The sequence below is a fragment of the Mastomys coucha genome, unplaced genomic scaffold (assembly GCF_008632895.1).
Source record: "Mastomys coucha isolate ucsf_1 unplaced genomic scaffold, UCSF_Mcou_1 pScaffold18, whole genome shotgun sequence".
In the NCBI taxonomy this organism is placed as follows: Eukaryota; Metazoa; Chordata; class Mammalia; order Rodentia; family Muridae; genus Mastomys; species Mastomys coucha.
This window is the reverse complement of record NW_022196900.1, coordinates 98847956-98861088: the sequence shown is the minus strand read 5'-3', so window position 1 is coordinate 98861088 and position 13133 is coordinate 98847956. Positions and strand designations below refer to the sequence as shown.

General features: G+C 48.9%; 1 protein-coding gene across 3 annotated transcripts in view; it reads left to right on the top strand.

Annotated features, from left to right (window-relative positions):
* Kazn (kazrin, periplakin interacting protein) overlaps nt 1-13133 on the top strand; it is a 375063-nt gene that overhangs the window by 203261 nt on the left and 158669 nt on the right. The gene's annotated exons all lie outside the window — the stretch shown is intronic.

Below are 13133 nucleotides of genomic sequence, written 5' to 3'. Positions count from 1 at the left end.
TATATATATATATATATATATATATATACTTGTTGGAGTCTCAAGCCCTGGAGACATGACTGGGGACAGGAAAGAAATTCAGTGTCGTAGGGGGCTGCTCTGGATATCATAGAGTAATATTTTTTTACTTCCATCTACCAGATGCTAAGAGCACACAGCAGATAACCAAATGTGACAGCAAGTCTGTAGATGCTGCCAAATACCTGGAGACACACCATATGTATACACAAGCTTGCGCACGTGCGCACATGCACATGCACACACACAAATGAGTGCATGATTCTGTGTACATTTTAACATATGTGTGCATGAGGGGCTGTACCGATCACTTACGTTAGTGCATTGCATGCGGATTGTATGTTGTGTTCACTGGGGTGTCTCCAGCACTGAGAATTTGGATGGAGTCTGAGTAATGCTAAGAAACTCCAGCTAAACAGATGGAGAAAGTGTATCGACATTCACCAACCCCAAATTTAGTTGTAAGAATTCGATAAGATGATTGATTGCCTGATCGATCGATTGATTGATTGACTGATTGACTGTAGCACCTGTGTGGGAATCTGTTATGCTCAAAAGAGACTAATTCCAAGCCAGCAAATAGCTCAGTGCGTAAAGGTGCTCGCTGCTGAACCAATGGCCTGAGTTCAGCTCCTGGGGCCGCATAGTGGATGAAAACAACTGACCGCCAAAAGTTGCTCTCCGACCTCCACATATAAGCTGTGACACACACACACACACACACACACACACACACACACACGCACATTAATTTAAAAGAAGACATGCTAATGCCCATTTCTTTTCCCTTCCCTTAACTCCCAAAGACCTTTTTATTATTCTGCTTCGCCCCCCCTCACAGCCTCATGTTTAGAAAGATTTTTTCCCTAGAATGACTAGATAATAATTCATCTGAAGACCCTGGACACATCTGAGTGTATAAAGAGTTTGCCCAGCATGCATGAAGCTGGTACCATTCCCAGTGCCACATAAACAGAGTGGTACAACCTAGAATCTTAGCACACTGGAAGAGGAGGCAGGAGGATGAGGAGTTCAAAGCCATCTTCAGCTACATAGGGAGTTGGAGCCAGTCTGGGCTACATGAGACCCTGTCTCAAAACAAAATAAAAGATAATCCCTGTGAGTTAAAGGGAAGATAGGAGATGCATGCTGTGTATGCATGCCCCGGAGGCTCATCTCTTCTGTAGGAGCAGCAGGACCTCAGAGGGACCACAGGTCACCTCTGCAATCCCAGAAGTTGCTGGGGTATATCACTAGGTACCCACTGCACGTCTGCTTGGTCTGAACACACTGTCCCCACTGAGGTAACAGAATTCCAGCCCAAAGAAAGAAACTAGGCGCTGGTCCTTGTCTACCTGCACAAGGTTTTCAGAGTGAATTAATGGTCTCCATTAAACATTCTATAATTTCTTGTTTAAAAGATTTGCTTTTATTTTATGTGTATGAATGTTTGCCTGCATGCATGCCCTGCACACCATGTGCATGTAGTTGTCACAGAGGCCATAAAAAGGGCACTGTGCCTCCCAGGACTGACAATTGTAAACCAGCACCTTGTGAGTGCTGGAAACTGAACCTGATCTTCCATAAAAACAGCCAGTGCTCTTAACCACAGAGCCATTCCCCCAGCCCCTATTCATTTGTTTCTTGAACAATGATAAAATCTTTGCAATTCCTCACCCCAAAGCTGCTGTGAGGAGCCCCAGTTTGGGGATCATTGGAGTCGTGGTTTTTATTTTACATGCAACACGCTCCTGGGTTTTCCGGGCGTGGCCATCGGGCGATGCATCTTCCTTGCTCCCAGTAACCAGCATTGGGGCTTCATTAGAATGCAATATGCTTCCTTCCCTTCCCTCCCGGTCCTCTTAATGATCGTGTTCTTTAGCATGGATTAATTTCTCCTGATCCCCTCTCTTTCATTGCAGTAGCATGGTGGCATCCTGGTGCGTGCCTTTGTGTCTGTGAGTCTGTTAGCTGCACAGCTGGGCATCATTAGGGCCTCCTTGGTAATGGAAATTAAAAAAAAAAAGGATGAGGAAGAGGAAGGGGGAGAAATGGGCAACTAGGCACAAAAATGGCATCAAATGAGCCTTGTTCACAACCTGTTCAATAACCTGGAAGATGCTGGAGGGGAGGAGCCTCATTCTAACAGTCTGACTGGATGACGCTGGAGGGGAGGAGCCTCATTCTAACAGTCTGACTGGATGACGCTGGAGGGGAGGAGCCTCATTCTAACGGTCTGACTGGATGACGCTGGAGGGGAGGAGCCTCATTCTAACATCCTGGATGATCCTAGAGGGCAGAAATATTTCACAGCACCTTTGTCCTTCTTTGCCATTCTCCTCAAGGAGTAAAGGAAATTAACTTTCTGCCCTGCCATTGTGAACTCTCAGGACAACTCTCGGGTCTGACTGAGCAGGGCTTTCAAAGGCTTGGGACACAAAAATCCTGTACCCAAATTTGACCTTCCTCTTACCCCTTCCCCACTCCCTCATCACAGTACTCTCCTCCTTTGTTGGCATTGGAGCAGTCCACCTCATCCACTGTCTGTCACTGACATTTCAAATGTTGAAGCCCCGGACGACACTGGTGTATTCCAGCTTAAATCCTGCCCTCCCGGAGGAGGGGAGCAAGGAAAGGACCCCAGAAGTCAAATAACAACGGCCAGCTAGACCCAAATATTTACTGTCTTCAAATCATTTTCTGTTAATGAGCCGTCTTCAGTATAGACCTTGGCAGGGTCTATAATTTTAACCTGATTGAACCAGGCAAAGATGGCTTTTGGCATTGCTGGTCTCCCAGGAAGAGGCCACCAAGATCCCATGTTGTGGCAGGAGTATAATATAATGTAGCAGTCAGGGTGGAATCCAGTGTGCTGCTGTAACAAGCAGCCCACAACCTCAGTCCTGGGTGGTGGTTCTGCTCCAGGTTAGTCTCTGATAGGCCAGGGGAAGGCGAGTGAGGCTCACCACTTGCTAACACTAGAGGCTCTGCTAGAGTGGTCCATATTAATTATGCATCCATTTCACTAGTCAAGTAAGGCCACAAGGCTAAACCTGTCGCCAGCAGAAAAACATCAATCCTTCCCCGGGAAAGAACAAAAGAGACAACAGTTTTCCATGGCAGTTTGACTATACGTCCTCTCCAGGATTTTCAAGTGTCACCAGTGTGGTAGAATTAAGAAGACGGATTTTAAATGATGGCACATTGCTATAACGCCTTTGGCAGCTGAGGCAGGAGGGCAGAGAGTGGGGTCAGCCTGAACGAGTCAGAACTTGTGTCAATAGTGGGGAGGTGGGGCACAGAGGATAGAAATAACTACACAGCTAAGTAGGCAAACTGGCTCTCGCAGAAAACCCAAATTCAGTTCCCAGCATCCATGCAAGCAGCTCTCAATGCATTTATGATTTGGTCCTTAACAGACATGGTTGTCTGCCTCTGCCTGACACACACACACACACACACACACACACAGAGAGAGAGAGAGAGAGAGAGAGAGAGAGAGAGAGAGAGAGAGAGAGAGAGAGAGAGAGAGAGAGACTGCATGCATATATACCATGATGCGCATATGTTGGTCACAGCATCCTTGGGTACCAGTCCTGACCTTCCACCTTGCTTGAGACTGGTCTCTTTGTTATCCCTGGGTGGATTTGCCAGGCTACCTGGCCTTCCAGGAGTTTTCCTGTTTCAGCTTCCCATCTCACTTTGGAAGCACTAGGGGCTGCCTTGCCTAGCTCTACATAGGTTCTGAGGATTTGAACCCAGGTCCTTGCATGACAAGTGCTTTACCCATTGAGCCATCTCCCCAGCCCAAAAGCTAATACAAAATTTTAAAACCTTCCAGAGGCTGGGAATGAGGCTCAATGGTAAAGTACTTACTTGTCTAGCATTCAGGAGAACCTGAAGGCATGCTACTTAATAACAACAACAACAACAACAATAAAAATAATCTCTTCCTCCTCCTCCTCTTATTGTCCCCTCTGGTTAATATGCAAAAGAAATAAAGAGGGCTACCTTTGGAGCATCCAGTCAGTCAGGATTTTGATTAGGAGTCGGAGTCCCTTGGCTCCTCAGTGCCGAGGCTGCTGGGCTCCATGGCTGAGCTGTGGTGGGTCTCGGGGTGGGAGCTGGGAATCTGTGTTAAACTTCCCAAGAGAGCCAGCTGGTTCAAAGTGCGTATCTTTGTATGTGGAAATGTCTGTGGAATGGGGTTAAAGTCTTCACAAGAGATGAAGCTAGAAATGTAACTCAGTTGGTAGAGTGCTCACCTAGCATGCACAAAGCCCCAGAACTTCATGGACTCAGCCTGACGGAGAGGCTCTCAGGAGATGGAGACAGTAAGGTCAGAAGTTCAAAGTCAATATAGACAGAGAGCAAGTTTAAGGAAGCCCTGGCTACATGAGACCCTGACTCAAAAAAGAAAAAGAAGGAGGAGGAGGAGGAGAAAGAGAAGAGGAGGAGGAGGGGGGGGAAGGGGGAAGGGTTGGAGGAGAAGGAGAAAAGAAGAAGAAGAAGAAGAAGAAGAAGAAGAAGAAGAAGAAGAAGAAGAAGAGGAAGAGGAAGAGGAAGAGGAAGAGGAAGAGGAAGAGGAATAAGAAGGAAAGAAAGAAAGAAAGAAAGAAAGAAAGAAAGAAAGAAAGAAAGAAAGGAAGAGGGAGGGAGAGAGGGAAGGAGAGAGGGAGAAGGAGAGAGAGAGAGAGAGAGAGAGAGAGAGAGAGAGAGAGAGAGAGGGAAGGCAAAGAAAGATAGCCTGTGTAACTGTGATTCAAAGTGGGGGAATCTATACCTATGTCTCTTGGAGACAAAAAATAGATATACATGATATAGGCTTATTTCTTCTTCCCCAACTATTTTGGGGTTTATACAAAGAGCATATATTTCCTTTAAGTGAGGATTACTCTGGGGTTGTCCAGAGACAACCCCAGTCTAGTCCCTCTGGTGTGAGAGTCTGGTTGCCTCTAAGAGTATCAGACCCTTGGATCTGGCCTGGCATCCTGGTATGTCTGGAAGTTCCAGATGGAGTCAGGAGACTGATGCCCCCATGCCTCTTCTTCCCCCCAGGTCCTGCCTTTGGCCTTTGTCTCCCTCGAAGTGTCTATAAGCCATCCACACACTCACATGCTCATTCAGACTGGTGTCCCAATGGGGACAAAGCCCCTGATGCCATCTGCCTTCTGTTCCTGGCCTAAGTGGACATAAGGTCTCCTAGAAGCCCCATCTGAACCTGACAGTAGATCTTCCAGAACTCCAGAGAGAAACAGTCAGGTGAGAAGTCAGTCCTACCTAGGACTTATAAGGTGTGCCCAGCCAGGTCTCAAGCCCTTCTGATAAAAAGAGAGATAGGGAGACCTCAGCCTTTCAAGGGCTCCTAAAGAGCCTCCCCCTTCTCCTCTCCTCCACCTGCTGTAACCAACTGCTGGGTCATTTGAAAGCTTGCAATGCTAGGCAAGTTTCCCCTGAACTTTCCTTCCATAAAAGCCTGCTCTACAATCTTTCCCTACTGGGTCTGAAAGAGGGAAAATTGCAGTGAAGGTACTAGAAGTTTTCAAGGGAACCACCCCAGATGTGTCCTTTGTTCAGTTAACTGAGATGGGAAGGACCCATCCACAGTGGGTGGTACCATTCCCTAGGCTGGGATCCTGTGTAGATTAAAAAGAGAAGATGAAACCAGGCAGTGGTGGCACACGCCTTCAATCCCAGCACTCGGGAAGTAGAGGCAGGCAGATTTCTGAGTTCAAGGCCAGTCTGATCTACAAAATGAGTTCCAGGACAGCCAGGGCTACACAGAGAAACCCTGTTTCGAAAACAAAAAACAAAACAGCAAAACAAACAAACAAAAAAAGAAGGTGAAATGAGCATAGACACCAGGTACTCTCTGCTTCTGTTCTATGGATGCAGATGGGGCCTGCTGCCTTAAGCTGCTGTCACTGTGATTTCCCCACCATAATGAATTATAGCATCAAACTGTGTCTTACTTTTCTATTACTGTGCAAAAATGTCATCACTGAGGCAACTTACAGAAGGAGAATTTATTTGGGGGCTTACAGTTTCAGAGGGTGAGTTCATGACCATCGTGGTAGGGAACATGGTAGCAGGCATGCAGGGATGGTGCTAGAGCAATAGCTGAGAGCTTTGCATCCTGACCCAAAGGGTGAGGCAGAGCATTTGAAATGACATCAGGGCTTTTGAAATCCCAAAGCCCACCCCCAGTGAGAGACCTCCTCCCACAAGGCCACACCTCCTAATCCTTTTCAAACAGTTCAACTAACTGGGGGCCAAGTATTTTAACATAAATACTTTGTTTGAATGGGTTCAAACCTGTGAGCCCTTCCCCACTTATGTTACTTTACTTCAGTCAGGGTTTCCTGTCTCTGCTTTCCCACATCCTGCCTCATCTTCCCAAAAGCCTCTCTTCTCATTGTTCACCTGACTGACTCACTTCTGCTCCCCAGTTTGCCTTAATCCACAGCATCCCTGGGAAGAGAGGGGATGCTGGGATGTCAAGGACACAGAGTGTCTGATGATAGGCCATTGAAGCTCCCCCACCTCAACTGCCTCATGCAGCTCCTCTAAGGTCCTTCTTGGCCTGCAGGTCTGAGAGAGAGGTCCCACTGTGACCTGTGAAAATGAGTACAGTCATTAAATGCTGGTCTACAGTCCTTGACTAGAGACAGCATTCTCTCTGTGTCCCCAGTGCCTAAGATGGAATGCACAGTAGAGACTGGATGGATGGATGGATGGATGGATAGATGGATGGATGGATGGATGGGTGGGTGGGTGGGTGGATGGATGGATGGATGGATGGGTGGGTGGGTGGGTGGAAGGGTGGGTGGATGGATGGATGGATGGATGGATGGATATGTATCTTCCAGGTTTAAGATTATAGGTTCTTATCAGTAATAAGAAAATCAATTCAACAAATTCTGTGTGTCACTTGGGCAACCAGTGTAGCTAGCTCTCTCTGACTGGTACCCAAGGCTGAACAGGAAGCATCCTCAGACCCAGTGTTGACTTAGGCCATAGTGTCCAGAGCCAGTAGCTGACCTGACACAAATGACTGCCCAGCATCAGGGGGGATGAGGCTTGGAAACTAAGCATCCAAGACTTATCCTCTCATCTTTCAGGATAGGAGGGTCTGTAGATGGCCTGCTCACTGTTAGCTTTTCCTATTGTCCATGCCTCTTTCTCTCTAAACCAGGGCAGCTGAGTGCCCCAGAAGCTTAGCTACCACCTGAAGCTATCTTCCTCATCCCCAGTGGCTTGCATGCTGGGCACACACACACTTCAGGCTCAGGGCAACGGTGCCAGCCAGGAAATGGCAGACTGAGCCTGATTAGCATAAGCAGCTCGCTTTCCTTGGCTGGGTCTGGAGCTGTCACAGCCTAATTAGAAAAGCTGCCAGATCAGCAGGCTCTCTCATTAACTCCCATCCAATCCCACCCACATCTATTGCTAAAGACCTCCCACAACCTGTGACCGAAAGCACAAGTCCCCTGGGAGCACACCAGGGCTCCAGGCATGGGGTCACAACCCTATCATAAGCTAATGTATGACCCAGCAAGGGGCTTATCTTCTGGGAGGGTGGGACAAGCCAGGTCTCATCAGTGACAGAGGGACTTCACACTGTGTTCTATAGAAGCTGAGGAGGCAGCCTCATCCCCAGCAGCAGGGAAACTCTGTCCCTTCCAGGTCAGAAACAAAGCAGGCAGACCTGGGGTGTGGGGAGACTGGTTTGATTCAGGTAGCCAGGAGGGCTGTCAGAGGGAGAGGTACATTTTAGCGGAGGCTTGAATGACAGGCAAGTTGGGAGCCAGCCACCTGAAGGAAAGAAAGTCCAGGGCAATACGTGTGAATAAGATAAAGGAGAGCTTCCTTTGAAAAGCCCAGGGAGGCTCACAAGCAAGGATGGGGGGCAGGGGGCTGGAACAAGATATAGTGAGACAAGAAGAGATGCCAGGTGAATGAAAGAATGAGTGAATGGATGAATGAATGAATGATCCGAGGCCCCAGCAGGGAGCAATGAAGCTTCTACACAGATGGCTTCTCTATCACTGTAGGAAGACCTTCAGTGCAGGAGAAAAAAGAGGAAAGCGGTGCGAAGCATGTACCAGACTAGGACTGGCTCAGTGTTGTGCACATTCGATATCACCAAGTGACAGTTCATTAATTGGATGCTAAGCCCTTCTCGCATCTGAACATCTGGCTTTCCCTTCTCACATCTGAACATCTGGCTCTCCCATCAGTCCCCATGACGGAGTGTTACAATTGCCCCCATTTAACAGAAAGAAGAGTGAGGCCCAGAGAAGGGAAATCAGTTCTCCACTGCACACACTTGTATGTGATAGAAGCAGGGTTTGAGCACAAGCACCAAGTCTGAGTCACTGTGGGGCAAGTGTCTGCTCTGTCCTCAGGTGGGGACCCGCTATGCACTCCAAGGCAACCCAAGCCCTTGCTGGAGGCACACTCATACCACCTAGAACCTTTGTCATGGGTATCCAGCTGGGGCCTCAAGATGGCTCTCAACAGACTGATGACCCCTGTGCAGTAGAAGTGTCGTCCTTCCAAACCATGCCATATTCGGGCCTGCTTCTTCCCTTCAGCTCCCAGTTTTCCCATGGCCCCCTTGCTGCTGGAGAGTAGGCATGTGGCATCATTTCCACCACTCAGGTGACCCTAGTTCATCCTCTGAAGTGGAACAAGACACAGGAAGTACATATTTGGAGTCAGTGTCCCAGGATTGTGGTGACAGCAGGCAGGTTAGGGAAACTATGCCCAGCAGCGTGGACTGGTCACAGGCTGGAGTTGGGCATGGCTTCTGAACCTGCCCTACCCACTCCCCTCCCCACGCAGGGTTGGCTCTCCTGCTGTCCACCTATGTGAGCTGCCCAGACAAACTCCTGGCCCCAGTCTGCCAGGATTGCGACCTTGTTGCTTACAGATTGACAGTGTTGGTGGGTACAATTGCCAGGAGAGAATGGAACTCTGGTGGTGAGGAAGAAGCTCAGGCTTCGTAGTGCAGAACCAGGAACGGCTTCCAAGCTCTCAGCAGTGAACACGGAGCCTGTCCTTTTAGGGGGACAAGGGAGGGGCTTTAGGGAAATACTCGTGACTGGGCATCTGTGAGTGCCCTGCTCCCACTACAAAACCCAGTGAGTGACTTTTGCCTTAGGGTTTCTATTGCCCCAGAGACACAGTGACCATGGCAAGTCTTATAAAGGAAAACGTTTAATTGAGGCTGGCTTGCTGTTCCGTCCATTATCATCATGGCGAGAAGCAGGGCAGTGTGCAGGCAGACATAGTACTGGAGAAGGAGAGGTAAGAGGAACATCTTGATCCACAGGAAGCGACAGGAGACTGCCACACTAGGCCTAGCCTGAGCATATGTGAGACCTCAAAGCCCATCTCCATAGTGACATACTCCCTCGAAGAAGGCCACACCTACTCCAACAAGGCCACACCTCTTAAGACTGCTGCTTCCTATAGGCCAAGCATTCAAACGCTTGAGTCTATGGGAGCCATTTTGTTCAAACCACCACAACATGTATTCGACTCTAGACAGAGGATGTCAAAGACAGCATTCCTGGAGCTGCCTGATGTGAGAGAGGGCCAGCAGACTTGAGATGCAAGAAGCTATATTTCTTCCAGTGTCTAGTCATTTGTCAGAGTGTGGTCTGAGGACTGCTGGGCCCGAGGCCCTGAAGAAAGGTACGGGAATGGTAGTGCATGCCCATAATCCCAGCACTAGGAAAGTAGAGACAGGAAGATTGCCTTAAGTTGGAAGCTAGCCTGGGCTAAATAAGACCATGTCTGCACACCGACGGTGTAAACAATCACATCAGACTTCTTATTCCTCCCCTCTTCTGGAAACTAGACCTGTGTTATTCATGAACTGCTCTTTATAGCTCCATATGCTATGAGTTTGTTATTATTTTTGAAATGGATAAATATTGAATCATTTTTTAGTTTTAATTTTTTATTAATAGTAAGCTTAAATACCACCTACCTTAGAAAAACATACTGGGACCAGTCAGTCAGTCCCACATCTCATAAATGAGATCAGGATGGAATCCCCTAGGCACATCGCTCTGTGACCACACATGGTGGGACATCCACCTCTCAGCCCTGATAATCTCTTTGTGGCACCCCCTTTGAACCTCAAGCCTTCAACCTCATGGTAACAGCCTTCTACCTGGATGTCGAGATAGAAATTACTGTTCTCCAAGGCCAGCGAATGATGGCCCTGAGCAGTGATTTGGTAGAAAGAAGCCAGTTTAAGGTCTAGATTCAATATCTTCCTTCCAAATGTCCTGTCAACATATCCGACTTCCTGTCCACACAGCCAGGCAAACTGGACAGGAAGAAGAGCGCGAGCCAAATCTGATCTCCCTTCCTATCTGTTCCCTCGCCCTCCTCTTCCTCTGGTACCCAGGACACCCCAGTCATCTCTGCTCCCACAGGACACATGGATAACCCTGCTTAGAAGAGTCATCCTCAGGGACTGGTGAAATGGCTTAGGAGGTAAAGTGCTTGCCACCCACTCATGAGAACTGGGGTTCAGATTCCAGCACAGACTGTGGCCCTAGGCATGCCTATTACCCCAGCATTGAGCAGAAGAGACAGAAAGATTACAGGTTGTCAACCTGGCCAAAACACTGTGGACTCTAAGTTCCGTGAGAGACTTTGCTCCAAGAAATAGGTGAAGAGTAATGGGGAACACCTGACGTCCTCTCCTGGACTCCCTGTGCACACGTACAGGTGTGTGAGCCTGCACACAGACATGCATGTAGACCATGTCACATGGAAGTAACTAAACAAATAAGTGAATAAATAAGTAAAGAAAGAAAGGGAAGAAGAAAAAAGAAAGAAGGGAAGAAAGGAAGGAAGGAAGGAAAGAAAAGAAAGAAGGAAGGAAAGAAAGAAGGAAGGAAGAGAGAAGTATAAAGATAGGTATGTGAAGTCAACCTCCGGCCTCCGAATGCGCACAAGCAAGGATGAATACACACAGAAACCAAGCTGCTGCCTGGTGACAGCAGTTCTGCCTTGGGCATGCTGAGTGGCAAAGGTCCACAAACCCTCTCCAGTCTGCCAACAAAAGCTTGCCTATAATCCCACTTCTTGACTGATTTCCCAATCCCCAAAGAATGCCTTTCTCCCCGTGTTTCTCCCCACCCTGGCCCTGTAGCTGCTCTAAAGTGGGAGGACCTTAGGCTAAGCTCACAAAGACTGTCCAAGATGCCGATCCCCACCTGTATTGTCAGGGTTCTCGGGAGCAGCAGAACTTAGAGACCAAATCTCTTTCTATGTATATAGAAAGGGGATTTATTAGAATCACTTCCAGGCTATGGTCCAGCTAAGCCAGCAATGATAGGCTATGAACAGAAAGTCCAAATATCCAGTAGTTGCTCAGTCCACGGGGCTGGATGTCTCAGCTGGTCTGCAGTCAACACTGGCATGCTGAAGACATAGGCTCTTATGCCAGTGAAGGAATGGATCTGCTAGCAAGGCGAGAGCAAGCAGGCCAAGAACAAAAGCTTCCCTTCCCCGGGTCCTTATATAGGCTTCCAGCAGAAAACGTGGCCACTTTAAAGGTGTGTCCTCCTACCCCAAGATCCGGACCAAAGGCCTTGTCTTCACTCCTACCTCAAAGGTCTGGACTAGAAGTGGATCCACCCACTTCAAACCAAGCAAAAAAAAAAAAAAATCTCTCACAGGTGTGCCTGCCATTTCTAGATTGTAGTCCATTCCAGATGTGACAACCAAGAATAGCCAGCACATCACCCCTAATTCTGAATAACTACTTTGGGGGAACCACCCTGACCCTCCAGAGCCCTGTCATGAGCTGACCTGGGACATGTAGCGTGCCTGTGGGGAGAAGGGTGAGAGCTTCCCCCATCTGCTCTTGCCCTGTGTCTCAGCCAGAGCCAGTCTCTGCTTCCATTTGGGCATCTGTAAAATGGGTGCGGGAGAAAGCACCCTCCATGTTGCACTTGAGAAGAGCGCAGGCCTATGAAGGCCTTCGCTGTGGACCCGGCCATAGGAAGCCCCAGCAGGTGGTTGCAGTACCGTTGCCAGCACTGTGCTGCGGTCCCTCCACTCTCCTTAGTGTAGCTGGGAGGCCACCTGGAAGAGGGAAATGGGCATAGCTGATTCGTGGAGGAGAGCGCTTTACCCAGAGCCCTTGGTTCCACATTTGGATTTGATGCCCCCCTGGCTACACAGCACTGCCCCATGTCCCAAGCGTAGCAGAAACAAGTTAGAGATGGCCTTGCCCTTGAAAAGCACACACCTTACTCCCAGGAGACAGTGACCATTCAGCCAACCATCTCAGGGATGCCTGAGGGCTCTTCATTCACCCAAGTGCAATGGGAGAGTACAGGAGGAACAGTAAGGGTCCTGAAGGTGTGGTTGGTTATGGCTGTTGTAGAGAAATCATGGAGAGGCAGAGATTGGGAGGGACGGAGGCCGGCAGAAGGCTGGCACAATAGTTCAGGTGAAAGATGACAGTGACTAAGGCCAAGGGTTAGCAGCACTGGGGTGAGACGAAGCCATTGGATTGAGGATGTCAGACCTTCGGGACCCGCTAGCAAGTGGGCATATCCACAGCCATCAGGGGAGAACCCCCTGGGAGCCCAGCTTCTGAGGTCAAGATAGTAGGGCAGTTAAATTAACAGTCACCCAGCTGCGTCTCCCCAGAGTTCAGAAGGGGCCACCCAACCTGTCTCTCAGAAGTTGAAACCTTCGCACTAATATGCATGAGACAGTCAGAAAAACATGCCCAGTTAGCAGAGCATGTGCCGGGGGGCTGTAGCTGCCACTCTGCCAAGTGCCACGAGGGTCTCTACAGGGGAAGATGCTTCTCCGTGATAAAGATGGCCCAAGGAACTTACACACAAGCAGCGGCCCACCAGGCGCATTCGGGACTCAGGAACCCACTGGAGCAAGAAGCTCTTGGCAGGCATGCGCAGACGGTGTGTACACGCGCTACACTGGGAAACACGGCTCCCGCGGGCCTGGGAGTCGGGGGAGCTCAGGACATGCTTTGATGGGCATAAGCCTTTATAGACCAGAAAATCTCCAGTCCTGAGAATCGCAGGTTCGGGTTTTTTTTTTTTTTTTTT